The sequence below is a fragment of the Oncorhynchus nerka genome, linkage group LG22 (assembly GCF_034236695.1).
Source record: "Oncorhynchus nerka isolate Pitt River linkage group LG22, Oner_Uvic_2.0, whole genome shotgun sequence".
Taxonomy (NCBI): domain Eukaryota; kingdom Metazoa; phylum Chordata; class Actinopteri; order Salmoniformes; family Salmonidae; genus Oncorhynchus; species Oncorhynchus nerka.
Genome location: NC_088417.1, coordinates 42,346,001 through 42,372,713, shown reverse-complemented (window position 1 = coordinate 42,372,713; position 26,713 = coordinate 42,346,001). Strand labels below are relative to the sequence as shown.

The following is a 26,713-nucleotide window of genomic DNA, read 5'->3' as shown; positions in this document are numbered from 1 at the left end:
TAGTGTGTGTTGCGCCTGACGAAGCTGTTTCGTTTGTTCTCTTTTGTTACTTTGTATTTAGTGTTCAGTTCAGTTCATTAAAAGGATTAACACTTACCACGCTACAAATTGGTCCGACCTTTCTTACTCCTCATCAGAGGAAGATGACAAGCGTCACAAACTCGGTACCGACACCCCTTGACGTTTTCCACTTTAAATTTTTTTTTTTTTTTACCTTTATTTAACCAGGCAAGTCAGTTAAGAACATATTCTTATTTTCAATGACGGCCTGGGAACAGTGGGTTAACTGCCTGTTCAGGGGCAGAACGACAGATTTGTACCTTGTCAGCTCGGGGGTTTGAACTCGCAACCTTCCGGTTACTAGTCCAACGCTCTAACCACTAGGCTACGCTGCCGCCCGACATTATGTTGTGTTACAGCCTGAATTTGAAATGGATTACATTTAGATTGTGTGTCACTGGCCTACACACAATACCCAATAATGTCAAAGTGGAATTATGTTTTTACAACTTTTTACAAATTCATTAAAAATACAAATCTGACATTAAATCAGTTCTGGAGTAAAAAGTTGCTTAACAAGCCACATAATAAGTTGCATGGACTCCCTCTGTGAGCAATAATAGTGTTTAACATGATTTTTGAATAACTACCTCATGTCTGTACCCCACACATACAATTATCTGTAAGGTCCCTCAGTTGAGCAGTGAATTTAAAACACAGATTCAACCACAAAGCACAGGGAGGTTTTCCAATGCCTCACAAATAAGGGAACATATTGGTAGAATGGTCAACAACAAAAAAGCAGACATTGAATGTCCCTTTGAGCATGGTGAAGTTAACTACACTTTGGATGGTTGCCGAAGAGGAGTCACGATCGCCGTGGTAATCAAACTCAGACCAAAGCGCAGCGTTGAATCGGTTCGGCATCTTTTATTTTAAGGAGAACCGAACAACAAAACAATAAAGACTAAATGATACGTGACGTTCTGTAGAGCTCACAGGCTTCAACACAAAAACAAGATCCCACAAAAACCCAGTGGAAAAGGCTGCCTAAATATGATCCCCAATCAGAGACAAGGATAGACAGCTGCCTCTGATTGGGAACCACACCAGGCCAACATAGAAATACAAAAACTAGAGTACCCACCCTAGTCACACCCAACCTAACCAAATTAGAGAATAAAAGGCTCTCTAATGTCCGGGCGTGACAGTACCCCCCCACGCCCAAAGGACACCATATGTGAACTGATTGCCCCCCATCTATCTTCAGAGCTCGTGCTGCTAGGCGACCTAAACTGGAACATGCTTAACACCCCAGCCGTCCTACAATCTAAGCTTGATGCCCTCAATCTCACACAAATTATCAATGAACCTACCAGGTACCACCACAAAGCCGTAAACACGGGCACCCTCATAGATATCATCCTAACCAACTTGCCCTCTAAATACACCTCTGCTGATTTCAACCAAGATCTCAGCGATCACTGCCTCATTGCCTGCATCCGTAATGGGTCAGCGGTCAAACGACCTCCACTCATCACTGTCAAACGCTCCCTGAAACACTTCAACAAGCAGGCCTTTCTAATCGACCTGGCTGGGGTATCCTTGGAAGGACATTGACCTCATCCCGTCAGTAGAGGATGCCTGTTTTTTTTTTTAAATGCCTTCCTCACCATCTTAAATAAGCATGCCCCATTCAAGAAATTTAGAACCAGGAACAGGTATAGCCCCCCTGGTTCTCTCCAGACCTGACTGCCCTCAACCAACACAAAAACTTAATCTGCATTAGCATCAAACAGCCCCCGTGATATGCAACTTTTCAGGGAAGCTAGAAACCAATACACACAGGCAGTTAGAAAAGCCAAGGCTAGCTTTTTCAAGCAGAAATGTGCTTCCTGCAACATAAACTCAAAAAGGTTCTGGGACACTGTAAAGTCCTTGGAGAATAAGAACACCTCCTCCCAGCTGCCCACTGCACTGAGGATAGGAAACACTGTCACTACCGATAAATCCACTATAATTGAGAATATCAAAAAGCATTTTTCTACTGCTGGCCATAATTTCCACCTGGCTACTATTATTTTTCTACGGCTGGCCATGCTTTCCACCTGGCTACCCCTACCCCGGTCAACAGCACCCCACAGAAACTCGCCCAAGCCTTCCCCAATTCTCCTTCTCCCAAATCCAGTCAGCTGATGTTCTGAAAGAGCTGCAAAATCTGGACCCCTACAAATCAGCTGGGCTAGACAATCTGGACCCTTTCTTTCTAAAATTATCTGCCGAAATTTTTGCAACCCCTATTACTAGCCTGTTCAACCTCTCTTTCGTGTCATCTGAGATTCCCAAAGATTGGAAAGCAGCTGCGGTCATCCCCCTCTTCAAAGGGGGAGACACTCTTGACCCAAACTGCTACAGACCTATATCTATCCTACCCTGCCTTTCTAAGGTCTTCGAAAGCCAAGTCAACAAACAGAATACCGACCATTTCGAATCCCACCATACCTTCTCCGCTATGCAATCTGGTTTCAGAGCTGGTCATGGGTGCACCTCAGCCACGCTCAAGGTCCGAAACGATATCTTAACCGCCATCGATAAGAAACAATACTGTGCAGCCATATTCATTGATCTGGCCAAGGCTTTCGACTCTGTCAATCACCACATCCTCATCGGCAGACTCGATAGCCTTGGTTTCTCAAATGATTGCCTCGCCTGGTTCACCAACTATTTCTCTGATAGAGTTCAGTGTGTCAAATCGGAGGGCCTGTTGTCCGGGCCTCTGGCAGTCTCTATGGGGGTGCCACAGGGTTCAATTCTTGGACCGACTATCTTCTCTGTATACATCAATGATGTCACTCTTGCTGCTGATGAGTCTCTGATCCACCTCTACGCAGACAACACCATTCTGTATACTTCTGGCCCTGCTTTGGACTCTGTGTTAACAACCCTCCAGATGAGCTTCAATACCATACAACTCTCCTTCCGTGGCCTCCAATTATTAAAACTAAATGCATGCTCTTCAACCGATCGCTGCCTGCACCTGCCTGCCCGTCCAACATCACTACTCTGGACGGTTCTGTCTTAGAATATGCAGACAACTACAAATACTTAGGTGTCTGGATAGACTGTAAACTCTCCTTCCAGACTCACCTCAAAAATCTCCAATCCAAAGTTAAATCTAGAATTGGCTTCCTATTTCGCAACAAAGCATCCTTCACTCATGCTGCCAAACATACCCTTGTAAAACTGATCATCCTACCAATCCTCGACTTCGGCGACGTCATTTACAAAATAGCCTCCAGTACCCTATTCAATAAATTGGATGCAGTCTATCACGGTGCCATCCGTTTTGTCACCAAAGCCCCATATACTACCCACCACTGCGACCTGTACGCTCTCGTTGGCTGGCCCTCGGTTCATACTCGTTGCCAAACCCACTGGCTCCAGGTCATCTACAAGACCCTGCTAGGTAAAGTCCCCCCTTATCTCACCTCGCTGGTCACCAGAGCAGCACCCACCTGTATGTAGCACACGCTCCAGCAGGTATATCTCTCTGGTCACCCCCAAAACCAATTCTTACTTTGGCCGCCTCGCCTTCCAGTTCTCTGCAGCCAATGACTGGAACGAACTGCAAAAATCTCTGAAACTGGAAACACTTATCCCCCTCACTAGCTTTAAGCACCAGGTGTCAGAGCAGCTCACAGATTACTGCACCTGTACATAGCCCATCTATAATTCAGCCCAAACAACTACCTCTCCCCCTAATGTATTTATTTATTTTGCTCCTTTGCACCCCCATTATTTATATTTCTACTTTGCACATTCTTCCACTGCAAATCTACCATTTCAGTGTTTATTTTTATTTTTTTAACTTGCTATACTGTATTTACTTTGCCACCATGGCCTTTTTTTGCCTTTATCTCCCTTATCTCACCTCATTTGCTCACATTGTATATAGACTCATTTTTCTACAGTAACATTGACTGTATGTTTGTTTTACTCCATGTGTAACTCTGTGTTGTTTTTTGTGTCGAACTGCTTTGCTTTATGTTGGCCAGGTCGCAAATGTAAATGAGAACTTGTTCTCAACTTGCCTAACTGGTTAAATAAAGGTTAAATATACATGTTTTTTTAAAGGTGCGGACTCCGGCTGCAAAACCTGACTCTATATGGAAGGATCCGGGTGGGCATCTAGCCTCGGTGGCGGCTCCGGTGCAGGACGTAGACCCCCCCCCCCCCCCCGGTGGCGGAAGCTCCGTCAGCGTCGGTGGCCAGAAGAGCCGGACCGTGGATTGTCGCCGGGAATTCCAGACCGTGGGAACCCTCGCCGGAGGCTCCGGACTGGGAACCCTCGCAGGAGGCTCCGGACTGGGAACCCTCGCAGGAGGCTCCGGACTGGGAACCCTCGCAGGAGGCCCCGGACTGGGAACCTTCACAGAAGGCTCTGGACTAGGGAGGCGCACTGGTGGCAAACATGGTGACACGCACTGAATGGGAAGGTGCACTTGAGGGAGAGTGCGAGGAACAGGCACAGGACGTACCTGGCTGGGAAGGTGCACTTGAGGGAGAGTGCGAGGTGCAGGCACAGGACGTACCGGACTGGGAAGGCGCACTTGAGGGAGAGTGCGAGGAGCAGGCACAGGACGTACCGGACTGAGGACACGCACTTCCGGGAGAGTGCGAGGAGGAGACACAGGACGTACTGGGCTGTGGTGGCGCACTGGAGACCTGGTGCGTAGAACCGCCACAACTTGTACCCGAACGGTGACACACACCTCAGGGCGAGTACGGGGAGGAGACACAGGACATACCGGACTGGGGAGGCGCACTGGAGGCCAGATGTGTGAAACTGATGCAGATGACACCGGACTGGTGTCACGCTCCTCAGTACACCCGCTCTGCAGCACTCTCATCGACCAACACCTCTCTCCGGAATCTTTCGTCAAGTTCCTTCTTCGACTCCCTGAAGGTCTCTGGCTCATTCCTCGGCTCCGGCGACCACCCCGTGTGCCCCCCCACCGCCAAAAATGTGGGCTGTTTTTTGGGCTTTCTTCCTGGGCGCGATCCCCGGCGTCGTTGCTGTCCTCCCGTCTCTCCTGTCGTCTGTTTCCACGGTAGTGTCACGGTCGTCCTCCTCTTCATCTGAAGAGGAGAGGCGAGAAGGATCGGAGGACCAATATGCAGCGTGATATGTGTTCATGTTGAATGTTTAATTAAAGAAAGAACTGAACACTGAAACACTATACAAAAACCAGTAAACAAAATAACAACCGTGAAGCTAATGTGAGCTGCGCTGAAACAAGCCATCAACATAGACAATCACCCACAAACAAACAGTGCAACCCAGGCTACCTAAGTATGATTCTCAATCAGAGACAACTAATGACACCTGCCTCTGATTGAGAACCATACTAGGCCGAAACATAGAAATACCCAAATCATAGAAAAAACAAACATAGACTGCCCACCCAACTCACGCCCTGACCATACTAAATAAATACAAAACAAAGGAAATAAAGGTCAGAACGTGACAGGTAGGCTTTTGTATCTTGCCAAGACTTCTTCCCAAGTCCAGGATATTCTCTCCTCGACCTCCTCCAAAGACCAGGATGCCATCTCCTCCCGGGCACGCTTTTTGCAATATGGCACTAAAGTAAAACTGCAAAAAATGTGGCAAAGAAATGTATTTCAAGTCCTGAATATAAAGTGTTATGTTTGGGGCAAATCCAACACAACACATCACTGAGTACCACTCTTCATATTTTAAAGCATGGTGGGGGCTGCATCATGTTATGGGTATGCTTGTGTAACAGTATTGCTTCCGACCCTCTCCTTGCACCAACCTGGGATTGAACCAGGGACCCTCTGCACACATCGACAACAGTCACCCTCGAAGCATTGTTACTGATCGCTCCACAAAAGCCGCAGCCCTTGCAAAGCAAGGAAACATCTACTTCAGGATTCAGAACGAGTGAAGTCACCGATTTAAATGCCACTAACGCACAACACTAACTAGCTAGACATTTCACACCGGTTACACTTGTCATCGCCAAGGATAAAAAGAAACAGAATAGACCTAAGCACAGGCAAAATCCTAGAGGAAAACCTGGTTCAGACTGCTTTCCAAAAGACACTGGGAGACAAATTCACTTTTCAGTAGGACAATAACCTAAAACGCAAGGACAAATATACACTGGAGTTGCTTACCAAGACGACATTGAATGTTACTGATTTCTAAAAACATATTTTCATTATGGGATATTGTGTGTAGATGGGTGAGAAGAAAAATCAATTTACTCCATTTTGAATTCAGGCTGTAACACAACAAAATGTGAAATAAGTCAAGGGCATGACTACTTTATGAAGGCAAGTTATCATTACTCATTTCATATTTATTGCTTGTGTTATTATTTTTCTATTATTCTGAAATGTTTCTCTTTGCATTGTTGGAAAGGGCCCATAAGTAAGCATTTCATTGTTACTCTACACCTGTTGTTGACAAAACATGTGACAAATACAATTTGATTTGATTTGTGTTTGCTTTTGAGATAGAGGTTGGTAGTTAAAGGAAAGGGCCCTATAAAAGGAGCACATATAAACCAAGAATGCATCCCAAATGGCACCCTACTCCCTATTTAGTACACTACTTTTGACCAGGATACATATGGTGCCATTTGGGATGCAGACCAAGAGAAACTGCTACAAGGTAGAGCGGTAAAGCAAACCTCAAGTGTGACCAAATGGTCGAAGGTTGTTCCCTGGTTCAATGCCTTTATTGAAGAGACTAGAGAGACGTTCACAATCACAAGCTCAATGGTCATTGAGTGAATAGCACATACTTAGGTTGCCATACTGTGTGCTACACTGCACTGGTGGGAATATGGGGTTGCCCTTGGCCCTATGGAAGGGGAAGGGGAGTGGGATTCTCTGCTGGATGGAGGATTTGGGTAGTGGGTTCCATTCAAGAAGGTTGAGACTTAACATTGTTCCCAGATGGCACTAAGTCTGGTCGCCCCCTGAAGTAAGTGACATTTAGTAGCAATTAGTCACGCCTCATCGCACACGCATGCACACACACACACACACTCAGTGACATGGTCAGGCTATTCAAACTCTATGTCGTTTACATGCCCCATGTCTTGAATGGGGCATGCTTATTTAAGATGGTGAGGAAGGCATTTAAATAAATAAAAACAGGCATCCTCTACTGACGGGATGAGGTCAATGTCCTTCCAGGATACCCCGGCCAGGTAAATTTGATTTGATTTATTCTGCCAGAGTGGGCGACACCACAACTGTAAATCCGAACTGTTTGTGGGGCAATGAGTTCTAGATAAGTGTCTTGTGAAAAAGGCCTTCAGTGTAGAGAAATAGCTTTAAGTTTTATGTCTAATAGCCTTCAAAGAAGTCTGTCAACATCTACCTCTCACACACAGATACATTCAAGAGGAATTATTTCAACAAAACTGGGGCTTTTTGTCCTAGGTATCAACACTGTGTAGTTATTTGGGAGTGGGGTGGCGCGACTGCAAAGTGAACGAGTGAGAGGCTTGGTTTACATTTTGTTTTCAAGGACAAACAGTGCAACAACGCGGCCCATTGGTGGCTTTCGGCGGAGCTAATGCGATTATCCTCGTCGCGCGCCTCCGTCTCCCAGACCTCTCCACTTAAGATGCTTTGGAGGACTGGCGAGGGACCATGTGTCGTTTCGCACAGCAACGAGTGGAGTACATCTTACATTCCTGGGTAACAAAACCACACGATGTAATCTTAATGCTTACACAAGGCCTCTTTTGCGCTTGCTACCCAGTAGATAAGGGGCAAATAAAGAGGCGGGCCACAATGGAAACCTCCGGCGTTCCCCACTCACCCAGCCCTCTGCTTATTAGCTTATTTATTTATTTATTTTCCTCTGTTTTAGTAGAACTTGTGTATTATGCTAGAGCTAAGAGCAACTGGGAACCAAAAAGTCGCCAAGACCTAAACAATAGAAAAAGCAGTCAACCACTCCACCATGGGAAAAGGACTATGTGGTACTTGGTTGCTCTCTCTCGTGCTTTTACTCTTGACTCCCCCCACGATGCCACAGAGTCTTTGTTTGTTCTATACACTTTCTGCACTCCTTGAAAACAGCATGAAAGAGGGAAAAGATGCTCGTTCGGCTATTTCGTTTCCAAGCCGAACCCAACAATTGCAAACTGGTATCCAGCTAAAATACACTGCAGCAGCCAAAGAAATACAATACATTTTCCAAAACTTGAGCCATCGTTTGTCCGTAATTCCTCAACAAGTATGTGGCCCTCAAAATATTTGCCCATCTTGATTTGAATGCCACAATAATGCTTATTATACAATTATTATACATCTCTGTCTCCCTTTCTAACTCCTAGCCATTCAGTTCAAAATTCACAACTTTGAATCTTTGAGCCTCTTAAAATTGGGTTGAGTGACCGCATGGTACTCAAAGTGGAGGAAAGAGTGAGGGTCATATTGTCAATGGGCCTCTCTTCTTTAGCAAAGGCAGCCCCGACCTATAAAGACACAATTCACAACACTTGGAAGACACCACAAAAACTAAAACCACAGTACCTACTGTACACATCCCTCCTGTGCTTTGCTTTGTATATATGTATGACTGTGTTTTTCACTATAGGTTTTTCAGCTTGTGTCAAAGAGAGAGTGAGAGATGCTCTGTACTGTATTTGAGAGTGTGTGTGCCTTTCCATCTACAAGAGTGTGTGCTCAGCATCAAGAAGAGAGGGGACCCCAGGGATTGCATGAGGGGAAGCAGAGGAATTCCTTTGTGAAAAACTCCCAAACACTAATACATACACACACACAAACTTCGAGGTGAGTAGGATAAAGCAGCGGGATGATAGGGGGGGCTGTAGAGGGACCAGGTAAGGCTTTGAGAGAGGGTCCCCTTGCATGGCCCTGGGGACCAGATAATTCCCTCTCTCTATCCCTCCCCCTTTACAGGAGGCCTTTTCTCCATGTCTTCAGATACAACTACTCACATGCATAAAGATCTTGAGATGTCTAATAAAGTAAACTCAACAAAAAAAGAAAATGTCCCTTTTTCAGGACCCTGTCTTTCAAAGTTAATTAGTAAAAATCCAAATAATGTATCTTCATTGTAAAGGGTTTAAACACTGTTTCCCATGCTTGTTCAATGAACCATAAACAATTAATGAACATGCACCTGTGGAACGGTCGTTAAGACACAAAAAGCTTACAGACGGTAGGCAATTCAGGTCACTGTTATGAAAACTTAGGACACTAAAAGAGGCCTTTCTATTGACTCTGAAAAACACCAAAAGAAAGATGCCCAAGATCCCTGCTCATCTGCATGCACGTGCCTTAGACAGCGCTACAGGGAGACAGGACGGACAGCTGATCGTCCTCACAGTGGCAGACCATGTGTAACAACACCTGCACAGGATCGGTACATCCGAACATCACACCTGCGGGACAGGAACAGGATGGCAACAACAACTGCCCGAGTTACACCAGGAACGCACAACCCCTCCATCAGTGCTCATACTGTCCGCAATAGGTTGAGAGAGGCTGGACTGAGGGCTTGTAGGCCTGTTGTAAGGCAGGTCCTCACCAGACATCACCGGCAACAACGTCGCCTATGGGCACAAACCCACCATCGCTGGACCAGACAGGACTGGGAAAAAGTGCTCTTCACTGAAGAGTCGCGGTTTTGTCTCACCAGGGGTGATGGTCGGATTCGCGTTTATCGTTGAAGGAATGAGCGTTACACTGATGCCTGTACTCTGGAGCGAGATCGATTTGGAGGTGGAGGGTTCGTCATGGTCTGGAACGGTGTGTCACAGCATCATTGGACTGAGCTTGTTGTCATTGCAGACAATCTCAACACTGTGCATTACAGGGAAGACATCCTCCTCCCTCATGTGGTACCCTTCCTGCAGACTCATCCTGACATGACCCTCCAGCATGACAATGCCACCATTGCTCGTTCTGTGCGTGATTTCCTGCAAGACAGGAATGTCAGTGTTCTGCCATGGCCAGCGAAGATCCCGGATCTCAATCCCATTGAGTACGTCTGGGACCTGTTGGATCGGAGGGTGAGAGCTAGGGCTATTCCCCCCATAAATGACAGGGAACTTGCAGGTGCCTTGGTGGAAGAGTGGGGTAACATGTCACGGCAAGAACTGGCAAATCTGGTGCAGTGCATGAGGAGATGCACTGCGGTACTTAATGCAGCTGGTGGCCACACCAGACACTGACAGTTACTTTTGATTTTGTCCCCCCCCCCTTTGTTCAGGGACACATTATTCAATTTATGTTAGTCACATGTCTGTGGAACTTGTTCAGTTTATAACTCAGTTGTTGAATCTTATTATGTTCATACAAATATTTACACGTTAAGTTTGCTGAAAATAAACGCAGTTGACAGTGAGAGGACGTTTCTTTTTTTTGCTGAGTTTATGTCCACATACAGTACAGCTCCAATTCATATCTTTATACTGTATTATTCTTTAATGCAATGTCTCCATACAACCTCTGTTCATATCATTAAACTTGTATCATTTCATTGAGCAGGCAATGGAATTCTTCCCAAGATTCTGGAATTCTTCCCACTGTACTTACATAGTGGACATACTGTATGGTCAAATCATACAGCTGGACACACTGGGTGTATCCCAAATGGAATTCTATTCCCTGAAACAGGCTGCGTCCCACACGGTACTCTATTCCCTTTGCAGTACACTACTTTTGGCCAGGGCCCTGGTCAAAAGTAGTGCACTACAAACGGAATAGGGCGCCATTTGGGATGCAGCCTGAGTCAGTTCCAGTGGAGTGATGGAGGTGTTGTGGAACTTGTCCCCCAGACAGTGTCTGTCTGTCTGTTACGGGGCTGAGCCACAAGTTACTGTGGCCCCTCTCTCATTTCTACACTCTAATCCCCATGTTCCCTCTGGGCTCTCTTACTCTACCTCTGTCTCTGTCTATTTTCCCTCCATCTTTCCATCACTCTCTTTCTCTATCTCTTGTATTTTTCTTTCCCTCCCTCCCTCTCTCTGTCCTTTCTTTCTCTCATTTCCCTCTCTCTTGCTGCCTTTCTCTCCTCCACCCCCGCTCTTTCTTTCCTCTGTGTCAGTGGTATAAACAGTACAACACAGACCAGAGTGAGTGGAGGAGAGAAGGGTAGTGAATGAAGTGATTAATGACAGAGCGGGGTCATTGCGGGGCACGTGGTGGAACAACAGCCAGGGGGCAGCGTGATAATAATACAGCACAATAATCAACCCATGAAGCAGACAATCAGCAAGACAAATCAGGCAGTAAAGGGCCCTATTAGGTAGGCCCCATCAGGACGGCTAAGTGAGAAATTAGCCCTCGCTGAGCTACGCAACGATTCATCAAGTCGCGACAACCCCCGATGCCCCCCTCAAGAAGTCATAATGTTTACTTAGACTCACCGACATGCCCTGTCAGCGCGCTTTATTGGCTCTTATTAATTCTCCGTCCGGGCCCTCGCGACCGCGCCATTTAAAGCGTATTAGAGGGAGGATGATTGGGCGAGATGAAGTCGCACTGGTGTTTGGCTTTCTGGCGATAAAGGGAGGATGAAAGGGAGGGCAAATTAAAGGAATGCCATCACATTGCAAAATGCAGTTGTCCTGGAATTAGACCCTTGCACAATGGAATGTGAGGGAGGGATGGAGGAAGATGGAGAGGATGAACAGATGGAGGAAGTGAAAAAGTAGGAAAGGCATGGCTTTAATACCGCTTTTCCTGTCTGAGGTGTGGGCTCACATCCAAAGAGCTATTGAGTCATACATTCCACACTACAGACAACACCCGATTCTGATAATTCTGTTTTATCAGTTGGACCCACTGAGACTGAGGATGAGTCCCAAATGGCACCCTTTTCCCTTTTTAGTGCACTATTTTTGACCAGGGCCCATATGCCTAAGAAATACCTTGAAACAGCCTCAGCCAAGAACACCTGGTGAGTGCTCATGCTATCTGCATGTTATGAGAGCTCCAATAGTAATTTAGCATGGCAGTGATGGACAGCGGAAATATAGGGGGTAGTGGCGTGTATTCATGGATGCCATGGGAAGCCAGGCTTCCCCAAAAAATGTACAAAAACAAACAGCTCCCTTCTGTCTCAGTTTGTGCAGGGAATCTATCTGATACAGTCTGATCAGAAAGAGTATGAATGCCAGGGAAGCCAGCGAGCATTTGTCCTCCCTTGATAAAAAAAAAAAGTATAATAGCCAATCAGCGTTGAGCTAAACTGAGTGAACACAGCTTTGAATGGTCCTGGTACACCAAACAAAAGTGTCAAGGGAAGCCAGTTCGGATTTGGCTACTGACCAATAACATCACAAGCCAAACGTCATTATTGACAGAAAGAAAACTTGATTTGTTGCATCTCGTTGTGTTGTTGTCCTCTGGTGGCTAGTTCGCTAGCTAAAATCACTCCTTTCCTAATTTAGCCATGGATGTATTTGGACTTAATACGCCGTACTGGCCAATGATTATAACAGTGATTCTAATCCAACCATAAATTAATACATCATGCCCCTGGCCTGAGAGGATGGAAGTTCAACATGTAGCTAGATGTGGTATGCTAATGTTAACTAGCTGGCCTGGCGATGCACCCATGAAACGAAGTTAGGCTGGTGAGCAAGTATTTTAGCCAGGTAGCCTAGGGACAACAAAAACGAAAAGTGTGTACTGTATGACAGAGTCACAGACAGTTTAGGCAACATGAAAGAGGAGGATGGCATTGGCATTTCTCTACAAGTAGGGTGATTCAACATGTTTTTTCTCCTTGCACACACACACTGAAATCAGTACCATGGACAGCCACATCATATTTAGCTTACATTGACTAGACTAAATTGTTTTTGGTATCTTTTAGTTGTGACTGTATTAGACTAAGAATAGGTGATTAGATGATGTTGAAATGTTGAAGTTGAAATGGTGTGCAACGAGTGCGCTGAGAGTCGGGAAGCAAGTTCAGGGAGTGAGTGTTTTAATAGATAAACGTAACATAATACAAAACAAGAAAACACGAACAACACACAGACATGACACAGGAACAGAAACAGTAACGCCTGGGGACGGAACCAAAGCGAGTGAAAAATATAGGGAAGGTAATCAGGAAAGTGATGAGTCCAGGTGCGCATAACGATGGTGACAGGTGTGCACCATAACGAGCAGCCTGGTGACCTAGAGGCCGGAGAGGGAGCACACGAGACAGTACCCCTTCCCCGACGTGGCTCCAGCCGCAGGACGCCAGCCAAAATTACAATCCCGGGGATCAGGAGCGGACCGGTCACCTCTGCTGAGGCGCGGGAAACCTGTTAGTCCGGCTGAGACGAGCCCTGGAGAGAGAGCATACGTGAAGGTAGCCCCTCCCCAGCGCGTTCGGCTCAAAGTCTCTGTGGTTATAAATCAATAGTTGCTTAATCCAAAAATGTGTGAAACATTACCTTGCGTGACCATGCTGTAGGTCATGTAACTGTTACATGCAATATGTTTTGTGGACTTCACCGGACAGATGTTGCTCTCCGGTTCTGTAATGAAACAAATGTGTGGTTGAATTTATTCTGCCACTGTCTCCTTATTGTCTCAGGCTAGGCAAGTCAGTTAAGAACAAATTCTTATTTACAATGATGGCCTACCCCGGATGATGCTGGGCCAATTGTGCGCCGCCCTATGGGACTCCCAATCACAGCCAGATGTGATTCAGCCTGGATTCAAACCAGGGATTGTAGTGATGCCTCTTGCACTGAGATGCAGTGCCTTAGACCGCTGCGCCATTCGGGTGCCCCCAATCACATGTATAAAACAAACGTCATTTCCACATGACATTCCATTTGTAATTACTTGCCCTTGTTTGCTTGTTCCTAATAGCTTGTTCCCATTACCCACAATGCTGAGCAAGTTAAAAGCGAACACTTTCTTTATTCTGTTGTTTGACGTTTCTGTTTGCGCTCAACAAAGTTCCATTCAGTAGATACTGTAGATACACAGCCCAGACCATCGGCACCATCGACGACTGACTTCAACTGACTTCAGCTAGAGGTGAAGACACTTCAATGAAGCGGGGGGTGAGACTATACTGTACTGTATAAGGAGTATGGTTGAGGAAGTATTAGATCAAAGAAAGTAGAGACACAGAGGGAGTCCCAGTCAGACTCCCATGCAGCTCCACTCAGCCAGCTCCCCCACGGCTGACATGTCTCCCAACAGCACAGCTAGGTCGGTAAGGAGACAACAATTCACTCCCCCTCCATCAGGGCCTGCTCGCTCATACTGTACATACACACACACAGAGGGATTGGCGCTCCCCAACGTGCCCGCATCCCTCCCACAGTGTCAGTAAGCTGAACCTACACTCACACACACAGTCACACACACATGTCCCAGAGCTCGGCATATAGGTCTACTGAGGTTGTACTTTAGGTTTTAAAAACACACACAAGTGAATATCTTTGGAGTGAATACAGAATTTGAAGTTGAAATGCCAGTCTTTTACTGCAAGTCAGGTGGGAAAAAAATACATTCTCTTCAAAACCCATACTCCTATACGATATGCAATAACATCCACATGACTTATCATAAAACTCACAGCATTTCCAAGTGTGAAACAAAAACTTTCCCCTAAACTCAAAGGGGACATACAGAATGCTCCAAAATGGCTCCCAAAAGAAAAGACCACAAATAAACATGGGGAAGAAGACTTACAATAGCAGCCCTCTCGGGCACTGGAGCAGTCGTCAGTCAGGAAGCTAACTAACATCTGGCTGTGTTTAAGCCTTTCAGCTGTTTGCGTCGCCGCCTCAAATAAATTCTGGGGTCTGTAAAACCATCACTTAGGACACCTCCTAAACATACACTCTTACTACTTGGTTAACACTCGCTCAACTCCCCCTCTCCACTGCATTCCTCCACACCAGGGTCGTATTCATTAGGGCACAAACATTTTAAAACATTTTGCAACGGGATACAAAATGTGTGTTTCTTGTCTGTCTATTGGACAGGTACAGGTTGTCCCTCCCTGTTTTATTCTATTTAGTGCACAATAAATACAACCCAGGGCTCCAGTGAACATGCTAACACACACAAATAAAAGAGCTAAGGAGGAGGCCTTAATTGGCGAGTTAGATGGGTGCCGGGGGTTAATTGGGAAACATGGTGAGCAGCTGGCACCATACTGGAGGTTGAGACAGGGATAATAAGTTCACCCTTTGCATGAGAGACAGTTAGTGATGAATCAGATCAGAGGAACAGTGTACTGTAATCATCCCCCTCTCTTTGCTCTTGTTCTTTTCTCATTCTCTCTCTTTTCTGACAGGCCAAGACAGTCTGGCTAGCAGCTATACAATCTGGCACCTATCACACACAGGACTGGTTGGCAGTCACGGGAGAGGTCTCTCCCGTGTTCTCACACACACAAACACTCACACACACACTCTCTCACACACACACACGCACACGCACACGCACACACACGCACACAATAACTCTTACCTCTAGGACATGGACCTACTTTATCAGTTTAATTTTCAATGTATGTAAATGTTTTCCACAATGTATGTGTAAATGGCTTATTAGGCTGTGTTAGCTGGTTTGCATTGATCTCTATGCCAGAGGGAGAAATAGGAAACTAGATCAGCGCTCTGCTCATATATACTGAGCTGAACCATAATCACATCCCTGCTTGTATCAATAAAGAAAACATTAACATATACCATCTAAAACACACTAAACCTTCTACCCGGACTCAGTATAAATACACACAAAACTCTACTGGATTACAGTGTAATCAAGCCCATATGTAATGGTCGGTAATAACTTTGTGATTTTCTCTGATGCCTCAAAATTGTGCTTGTCACTACAACTAGAATTCCACTAAATAATAAAACCCATAGAGGAACTATTGGACCAACAGTTGTTTATTCTCCTACTTGTGAACCCATTAAAAAAACTCTGAATATAAAAAACACAATATAATATAAACTGTGTAATAATATAAACAGTGTAAGAGTAGAAAGAGTGCTGATCTAGGACCAGTTACCCCTGATGTTATTCATTATGAGCTAAATGGCTAAATGGCTAAACTGATCCTAGGTCAGCATTCCTACTCTGAGACTCAGCACAGTGGCAGAGGGACTGTTTGGGGTTGAAGGTGGCACAGGTAGAGTCATAGGCAGTAATGGGAGGAGACAGGGAACTATAAAGCCACACAAAAGCCAAGCTTTATAAATAATTCCAAAAGCAAACAGGATCCCTTGTATGTGTGATGTGTGACGTGTGACTGCTGACTCCCCTCAACATACATACACCAAAGATACCGCCGACGACCGCCTCGCAAGCCTCCTCCATCAGGTAGAATAAATAATCTCATGGCATCCCTTGGTTCTGGTTAGGACAGAGCAGTTAGGAACCACTCATTTAGGAAAACCTAAGATAATGTAAAAGATAGGAAAAAACGTCTTCTAGCGGTGCACATTTAACCCAGTTTGGAGAAATACACACACACACACACACACACACCTGTCTTGTAAATCTCTTTGTGAAAGCAGCTTTGGGGGGAAAACAGGGGCTTACATACTGAGCCCTGAGGTAGAGCTATAGACTCCACACCTCTAACGTTCTCTCTCCTTCTTCCACACTCTCTTTCTCAAACACATGCACCCACACAGAAAAAAATTCTCCCTTTTCTTTCGCTCTTTTTCTTTCGCTCTCCCTCCCCTTCTCTTTTCCACACACTCTACCTCACTCATTCTCTCTCTTCTAGTTCTCTCTCTCTCCGTCCGACTAGCAGTCCCTGCTCCAAAGCAGTGTTGGTTGGTCCCACTGCCCTGCAGGCTCCACTAGCACCGCAGTGACTAATGTCCTGCCTTAGCTCAGACAATGAGTTTGCGACAGAGCCGGGAAAGTGTTGGGGAGGAGAGAAAAAAACGTCCGTGCACCTTTGACTAATGGAACCCTTCGCACTCCCCTGCTCGCTATGGGAGGCTTTACAATGTCGCGCAACACTCTCAACGTCCTCTGAGGCCCGGCTGGGACCTGCGGAGCAGCAAGGCTTATGGGAAAGGGGAACATAATGAATTCTTTAGGAAGTCCAGCCCTGGCTTTTTTTCTTCATGAATAAGATACATTCCCAAAGCATGTCAACCTCTCTTAATCAAAACACCAGTCAGGCCTGAAATAGCCAAAGACGGTTTAGGGGCCCATATACACGTTCATATTTTTGTTCCTCGATACATTTTTGAGGCCCACTTTTATTCCCCAGGCCAAGCCTGTCGGAGTCAGGGTATTGATCACATACACATAGTTTGCAGATGTTATCACAGGTGCAGTGAAACACTTTTGTTTCCAGCTACATAAGTGGAGAAATACTGAACAAGAGTGTCTGCTAAATGACAAAAATGCTAATGTAAACAATACAAGACCATGCACACAAATAAAAGACAAAGAAAAGAAAGAAAGAAATCAAGAAACCCGAGCAATGTCAGAGTCCAGAATATAAATATATATGTATATGATGGTGTGTATAGACAGTATGGACAGTGTGGATATGTATATATGAATAGAAATATGTGTACAACAGTACTTAAATAGGATGAGCCTTGACTAGAACACATTATATACATATGAAGTGGGTAAAACAGCATGTAAACATTATTAAATTGACCATGTACAGTGGGGCAAACAAGCATTTAGTCATTCACCAATTGTGCAAGTTCTCCCACTTAAAAAGATGAGAGAGGCCTGTAATTTTCATCATAGGTACACTTCAACTATGACAATTATAGTGGAAAATAAGTATTTGGTCACCTACAAACAAGCAAGATTTCTGGCTCTCACAGACCTGTAACTTCTTCTTCTTTAAGAGGCTCCTCTGTCCTCCACTCGTTACCTGTATTAATGGCACCTGTTTGGAACTTGTTATCAGTATAAAAGACACCTATCCACAACCTCAAACAGTCACACTCCAAACTCCACTATAGCCAAGACCAAAGAGCTGTCAAAGGACACCAGAAACCAAATTGTAGACCTGCACCAGGCTGGGAAGACTGAATCTGCAATAGGTAAGCAGCTTGGTTTGAAGAAATCAACTGTGGGAGCAATTATTAGGAAATGGAAGACATACAAGACCACTGATAATCTCCCTCGATCTGGGTCTCCACGCAAGATCTCACCCCGTGGGGTCAAAATGATCACAAGAACGGTGAGCAAAAATCCCAGAACCACACAGCGGGACCTAGTGAATGACCTGCAGAGAGCTGGGACCAAAGTAACAAAGCCTACCATCAGTAACACACTACACCGCCAGGGACTCAAATCCTGCAGTGCCAGACGTGTCCCCCTGCTTAAGCCAGTACATGTCCAGGCCCGTCTGAAGTTTGCTAGACAGCATTTGGATGATCCAGAAGAAGATTGGGAGAATGTTATATGGTCAGATGAAACCAAAATATACCTTTTTGGTAAAAACTCAATTTGTCGTTTTTGGAGGACAAAGAATGCTGAGTTGCAGCCAAAGAACACCATACCTACTGTGAAGCATGGGGGTGGAAACATCATGCTTTGGGGCTGTTTTTCTGCAAAGGGACCAGGACGACAGATCCGTGTAAAGGAAAGAATGAATGGGGCCATGTATCGTGAGATTTTGAGTGAAAACCTCCTTCGATCAGCAAGGACATTGAAGATGAAACGTGGCTGGGTCTTTCAGCATGACAATGATCCCAAACACACCGCCCGGGCAACGAAGGAGTGGCTTCGTAAGAAGCATTTCAAGGTCCTGGAGTGCCCTAGCCAGTCTACAGATCTCAACCCCATAGAAAATCTTTGGAGGGAGTTGAAAGTCCGTGTGGCCCAGCAACAGCCCCAAAACATCACTGCTCTAAAGGAGATCTGCATGGAGGAATGGGCCAAAATACCAGCAAATTTTTTTTTTTGACCTCTGTCATTGCCAACAAAGGGTATATAACAAAGTATTGAGATAAACTTTTGTTATTGACCAAATACTTATTTTCCACCATAATTTGCAAATAAATTCATTAAAAATCCTACAATGTAATTTTCTGGATTTTTTTTCTTCTCATTTTGTCTGTCATAGTTGAAGTGTACCTATGATGAAAAGTACAGGCCTCTCTCATCTTTTTAAGTGGGAGAACTTGCACAATTGGTGGCTGACTAAATACTTTTTTGCCCCACTGTACATAGGGCAATTGTCTCTACGTTGCAAATGGCTGGAGTCCCCCCCCTCCCTCTCTCTTTTCAAGGATCTAAAAATCATTTTCAAGGATCTAAAAACTCCTGGATCCCCCACACCTCCACCTCCTCCACACCACCCTGCAAGGAACTGGGCAAAGGAGAGGAATACCGCCATCCACACCCTCCGCCCCTCCAACCTCTGCTCCTTCTCGCTCCCTGCGAGAAGTATTGGACCCCCCTCTCTCTCCTTCCCGCTCTCTCTCTATACCGGATTAGCCTTCAAATGACATCCTGACAAAATAGGCCTTCTTTCAAGTCGGGCAAGACATTTGCTCCGATAGTAGTGTTCCCCTTTTGAGAAGAGGGGAACGTGGTTCACAATCCCTGCAACAGAGGACAGAAGTGAAGGAGTAGGGGAAAGGGGGAGAAGAGGGGACGAGGCACGCATTTAAACATGTTTGCAGAAGGGAGGGAGAAAGTCGGCCTGAACTTTATGCATGTATTATCCTTGGGATTTGCATTTGACATTGAAACAATGTCCCCCTCCTCAACCCCCAGGTTTCACTAAGATAACCAGGCCAGCATGGGGCACTGCACGTACATACATATTAAAACAACTTTACCATTGTTATGTGTATCAGAACAGTATGAGCTATGCAACTAAAGAATTCCAAACAGATATTTATGAAATTAATATTAGTAATTTATTTATTTTCCCCAGTGAATTTTAATTGTATTTTCCTTATTGTAAATATTTTTCATACACTTTTGGGTGTACATTTCTTTTACTCCATTCAGTTTAAATCACAATAATCAGAGACACTTCAATCAACCTCTCTGGCAGTGCTGCTGTGCGTGTGTGTGTGTGTGTGTGTGTGTGTGTGTGTGTGTGTGTGTGTGTGTGTGTGTGTGCCTGTCTGAGCCTGTGCAAGTGTGTGTGTGTCTTTAGTGCAGCAGCCTGACACAAGGCTTTCCACATACACAAAGAAATCAGGATGAGGAGGTGGAGGTGACAGATCATTGTTCACAGTTATCTGGCCGCCTCATCTGTCCCCTGGCCATCACCACGCTCCCTGGACGAGGAGGGAGAGCAGGCCCCCTTACGGATGCCACAACTAGCTCCCATCAAGCCCATGACACAATGCCACATATCAATAACAGACCCGAAACCTGGGAATTCGAGAACTACATCACCACTTTCCCAGCTCAGCATCTCAACTTTATACAGCCCCGCCACAAGAAAATGGGCCTGCAGCTTACTTCACCCCTGGCTGCCATACTCACACCGCAGCCGTAAAGACGCTTGTACGGCGGCTCATGGCAAACAGAGGAGACGAGCGCCGTCAAGCGACGTCGTCACCCAGGCGCGATCTGCCTCCGTTTGCACTCGAGTGTGTGGGAAAAGAAAAGGCAGGCACTCACTGACACGCTCTGGGGTTCACAGTCCTGTCATCACGCTCTGGGGTTCACAGTCCTGTCATCCAGGACGACTAGCTCTCCTTCACACCTGTATTCATCTTCATTTTTTCCCCAGACTAAATTCTCTCTCTCTCTCTGGGAGGTTGACCAGGCTAATTGGTAGGTCCAGTCTGAGTGAGACCAAAGCCCTGGAAGACAAAGCATCACTCTGACTCTCAGCCTCTGGTAAAGCAGCTTGAGCTCTGGCTTCTTTTCTCATTTCTTATTTCCTGAAGAAGGAATACTGGCTACTCTGCTTGCACGCTCCTCTCTCTCTCTCTATGTGTGTGAGTGTGTGAGTGTGAGTGTGAGTGTGTGTGTGTGTGTGTGTGTGTGTGTGTGTGTGTAAAATATGTCTATGATGGGGATATTTTATGCAGAGGTGCATTTGCATTTTTGAAACATAAAAAAAAAAAACATGCATATATGGGGGTAAGAGTACATTTGGGAGGCTCTGCGTATGGTGTGGAGCTGACTATGCATTTCATTACACTATGCATCTCCCTCGCACCCGCCTGTAAGCGGCAGGTAGCCTAGTGGTTAGAGAGCTGGGCCAGTAACCTAAAGGCCGCATGTTGGAATCCCCGAGCCAACAAGGTGAAAAATATGTCGATGTGCCCTTGAGCAAGGCACTTAACCGCAATTGATAATGTCAGACCCTGGCCGTGACCCGACTCTCCGAGGGTGTCTCAGGGGCAGATGGGATATGCAAAATACACATTTCCAATTCACAGATGCTCATTAATACACACTTGTACATGTGTGAAATGTGACAAATATAAGCACCCACCAAATTATTATCATCAGATCACCCATCCCACCCCCTCACTGTGCAAAGACGTGCCCAATGAAAGGTGCCTTAAGTGGGACTCCTTGAATCAGGGAATGGGGGTGAATGGGGTCCCGCTCTAGGACGCTGCTGGTGAAGGTGGAGGGGAGCAGGAACACATAGCATATTAAATCGGCCGGCAGAGGCTGGGTACGTCCATGCGGAGAGCTTGGAGAGCCAGATCTGAGGCATGCCCTGAAGGGATGGCTGGGCCTGGGGATTAGGAGGGCCAAGGAGAAGCCCCTCATGCTGAGCCGCGCCTCGCGCCCGCCTGCCTCCTCGCCGCTCACACGCAAATGCATCCAGACACTTTGATGTAGACTACACTCAGCGGCATACTGCCACGGCCCCAACTTTTTACAAGGAGGTGAAGGAGTCACTCACACGTCACACACACACACACCTCTGTCTCTTGTCTCGCTGCCTTTTTTCTCTCAATCTCTCTCCATTCTCTTTCTTTTCCCCACTGTAACTTTTCCATTTGATGTCAATATATCAAAGTTCAGAATCATCAAAGTGAAGGATTCCTATTGGGGGCCATCTATTCATGTAGCGTCTATATTCACAGGGCAGCATTGGCGAATCAAATCACTTAGGGGAAAGATTCCAAACTTTGATTGGGTAACTATTGTGATAGTGTGTTTATTTATTTCTGCCCAACATGCTCTAAATAGCTGAGGTAATGGCTCCTCACCTGCTAATGTAAACTGTGGTTTGTGGGATAGAAGTACTTAGCGCTCTGCTAAAGAGTTGAGCTTCTATTGAAAGACACAGATAAACCTTTCATCATATTAACATCTGTGACCAACAATAACAACCTTTGAGTACCACAAAAGAAATCACACACTATATCTGCCACACACCGACGTATCCACAACACATCAAACCAAAAATGTGAATAAACGCACACAAAAAAAGCCTTGGTACATGTTACCTTAGATTAAATCAATTTACCCTAGAATACCCTCATAGAACAATACACTTGGTACCTCTGACTGGGTCTTTATTGAGTTCCATTACCACAACAACAGATGTCATTAGGGCCTCATGCATACACACCTTTTAACAGGTATTCTTCCTCTAGGATATAAAAGAGCCTAAAGACAAGAGGCCTGCCTAGAATAGTGGATTTGAGAGGCCCTTAATTTAAGGGTAATAGTGTGTCATCTTTGTGCATTAATATCTGTTTGTGTAACAGGCCCCATTTTGGGCAAGTTAGAAAGGTCAGGAGGTCACTGCCTGGTGTTTCGCAGCTATGCATAATTGAATGTAAAGGTATGCTAATATAGAGATAAAGGGCTGCTCTGCTATCAGAAGCACTGAGGAGGAATAGGGAGGGAGGAATACGGGTTATCCGTGCCTTTCCTTCCCTATCTGTGGTACTGTGAGTTACAGATTGTTCCCTTCATCAGACAGGCATTGATTCATCTTGGCCGGTGAACGAAAAAAAAACAGGCTTTTTCGTTGAGCCTTTTTTTTAAAACATTGTGTGTATTTATTACTGTTACTGAATCATTTGACATGCAGTCTTTGTTTTGTAAAAATGCACCTGTTCAAGTGAAGCTACAGCCCCTAGCTGAGCTCCGTTCTGTTTTGGAGATGTAAAACAGTAACGCCATACATATTTACATTATTTAGTGTGTTCATCAGATATCATTCATATTTAATATGATTAAATCATAAATTATATCCAGCTCCATACACATATAGGCATGTACTTAGAGCCAATCTGTGGTTATTTCTGAACACCGTTTTCACGTGGAAAATATCAGCTATCCATTAAAGCTAAATAGAGCTCAAATTAATGTAATTACATGTAATGTTGCTTTGGTGATCATTAAATCTGGGGGTAAGCAATCACACATTCATCATGAGAAATGCACTCTGGCATAGAGCTTTCTGTCGACCATCAATCACTACAAAAATAAAACTTAATAGCAAAATACCAGAAATATATCAATTGAAGTATGTTTATTAAGTCCATTGCATCCTCACTAAATAAAATAACAGATGATAGTTTTAAAATGCTGGTAGGCCTTATCAAATTGAGGTATAACATTTGGATTTTTGCAAGCCAAAAACATTCTCTTGATTAAAATTACATATCATGTCATATATGCAAAAATGCATTAATAATAAAATGACATTTAGATTTCGTTTCATGGATAGATAAGGATAACAGTTAACCATATTACTGTTGCAAACACTAGTTTTGATTAGGAACAATATTATATTGAGATATTGAGACTTAAGCTAAAATATAGGTTTATGGCTTCCTTGATGTTCATACTCTAACCAAATATTATTTCATAAAACATAGTTGGGGGGTTCCATTATCAATTAAATGATTAAATACTGAGCATATCATTTCAAAATAGTGCATAAAGATTTGCGATAATGCAAACAACATTATGCGTAAAAACGATCACTATATTTAGTGGGTTATAGGCCTATGTTCTTGTCATTTTTCTTTCCTTCTTAAAAGCAGCACAAGAGAGATCTCATAGGGGCCTAAAACTGGCCAGTCCAGATGGTCATGTTCTTAACCCGAGGTTAAAAATAAATAAAATCTTTAATCTGCACAAACTATTAACATGTTGTTGTTTTGCATTCAAATCTTTACTGCCAGTTGCTGTAGATCTACGTTAATAATTTGCCAAGTGTCAAAGATTGTTTGTCTGAGCCGTCACCGCACGGCTAAACGCCTCGAACCCTTGTCGTTTGTATGGCGGCGTGAAACCCGAGACACAAACGGTCCACCAGTCACTCACACCGAATCTGACAAGCAGATAAAATGTGGAACAGCTGGCTGCGAGCAAGAATGAAAAGTTTCAAACAAATATCTCCGCATGTGAAGGCACGCTGCCATGATACACAGCCTAAGTGACCGAAAATTACATACGATAAAAAAACAACGAAATGGATAAAAGACACACAAAAAATGATAAGCATAATAAGTAGGTCTAATTATAACCAGGTCAATAAAATATTAACGGAAAGTAATCCAAATGTGGACGCGCGAATATAAGGGCTTTCCAAAAGTAGCCTCTAGTGTAGGCTACTTAAACAGAGAAATTACATTTTCTATTGTGAACTGTTCCATTTCATTTGATAAAATCTAGTTGATTTTCTATTGTCAAACACGAGGGGCCTACAATGCTCATTATATAGGTCTTACATGCCTGTATAATCGTTCAAATGTGCCTACGGCATTGTAAAATAAACGTGGGCTTACTTTCATATTTTGATTGTAGAAATGGGGACTTCAGTGGTGGCATTAGATTTTTTTGTTGTGAATAGGCTGAAATGTGATTCTGAACAATAGTCTATAAAAGTATAGTACATCAATCCAGGCATAACTCATATTAGGCCTCATGAATAAGAGACCGAATCGATAACATGGTAAAAATCCTGCTGAAACGTGAACACATGTAAATATGCATGCCCCCCATGCGTGTCTTTGGGCAAAAGTCCAAGTAGTGGAAGTGTTTTTGTGTTAGTATTGGAAGTTCCAAAATAAGTTTCAGCCAATATCACAATTCTCAGCAATGCAATTACTTTTGCATTCAAGTGTATACAATACACAAACTTAAAATGTATAAACCTTCCATCAAATAACCTTAACACACCTTTAAATCAGATTTGCGGAATAAGAACCATTGCCAAGTGTATATCACCTTCTAATAAAATGCATCAGCAAAGTTTCGAAAATGTGCAATGGGTCAACTTGTAACTTTAAAGAAATTAGACAACATCCAGCAAAATATGTAGTGTTAGTATACATGTTACGCTGTGTCTAAAGTAGTTTATGTTGTGCAAGTGAGTATATTAGTGAATAGGTTGTGTTTTCATACTAATTTCTGTTTATATATCACCCCCCCCCCCCTGATTTGTGGACTTCTATGATTTATTTTAAACGTGATGCCTCTCGACAGTTTTTGAAATAAACTTGTTTTCTCTTTAACATGTTCAAAGCCAGCAAATCACAAAATGTTCGAGGGAAACAGTTCATTATGACTCGCTGTGTTTTTTGCACTTACGTGTTCGAATGATGTTTCCCCTCTTATAATTCTTGAACTTTTTTTTTGTCTTCTCGTAAGTGAAGTCTTTTTTCGCTTGTTGCAGATGTGCATCTATGTGACTATGTGACTTGACGTCGCAACTCCAACTCCGCTCTGCCAGACTTTTCCTTCTTCTCCGCGTCTTTCTTCTTTTCACAGTTTGCTGAATAGAGCGAAAACTGAGCTAATACCGTGAACCCCATACATTACCTACCCGATATCAGATATTAAACCTGTATGAATAAGAAAACATGTGTTTGCAAAAACTCGTGGACTGTTGGTATTACAATAAGTATGCTTTTCGAAGAGAATAGGGCGAAATGTGGAAATCCAGCTTCTCTTTCCCTTGCCTGACTCCTCCCTTGTCTTCAGATCGGGCTCCCTCGCTCTCTACCCCCCTTCCTTTCTATTCCCCCCCCCCCGTTCCCCCTCCCTGCCTCTCTGCTCCGGGCCGCAATTTACTTGAGACGGTGCAGACACGGATGGAACGAATGAACTGTTGTACAGTACCAGTCCCACAAAATTGCAAAGGATTGGCAAATACTCACACAGTTCACTTAGCTGCCTCTACTTCAGGATGAAGTTTGTGATCTTTAGTGCCAGTATTTTCTTGTTATTCATAATAGTTTCATCAACACCAGTGGCCCAGAATCCAGTGGCTATAACACAACTGTATTCAATTGCGTTTAGGCCTATTTATTCTTCACCCAAACAATAATGCAGCATTATAAATAAGCAGGATAAGGTGAGTATGGTTTTATTTAGTCTGAGTTCATTTCATGAATCATCCTATGAATTCATCCTATGAATATGCATATTATTCAATCATAAAGTATCTGTTATGAATAATTAATGTTAATTAAACATGAGCAGTGGTGGAAAAAGCACTCATACTTGAGTAAAAGTAAAGATACCTTCATAGAAAATGACTCAAGTAAAAGTCACCCAGTAAAATACTAATTGAGTAGAAGTCTAAAAGTATTTGTTTGTACATACACTTAAGTATCAAAAGTACATGTAGTTTCTAAAATATACTTAAGTATTAAAAGTAAAAGTACAAATAATTAAAAATTCCTAATGGCAGGGTAGCCTAGTGGTTAGAGCATTGGCCTAGTAACCGAAAGGTTGAAAGTTCAAATCCCCGAGCGGA

The 26,713-nt window shown here is 44.2% G+C and overlaps 1 protein-coding gene across 3 annotated transcripts in view; it reads right to left on the bottom strand.

The window, feature by feature from the left end:
• Positions 1-25,912, bottom strand: part of LOC115105201 (transcriptional activator GLI3-like) — a 174,583-nt gene extending 148,671 nt beyond the window's left edge. For all 3 annotated transcript variants that reach the window (XM_029626932.2, XM_065007171.1, XM_065007170.1), the window contains exon 1: positions 25,543-25,912. The gene's annotated coding sequence lies outside the window, so the exon portion shown is untranslated. The remainder of the gene's footprint in view (positions 1-25,542) is intronic.
• Positions 25,913-26,713: the final 801 nt, after the last annotated feature.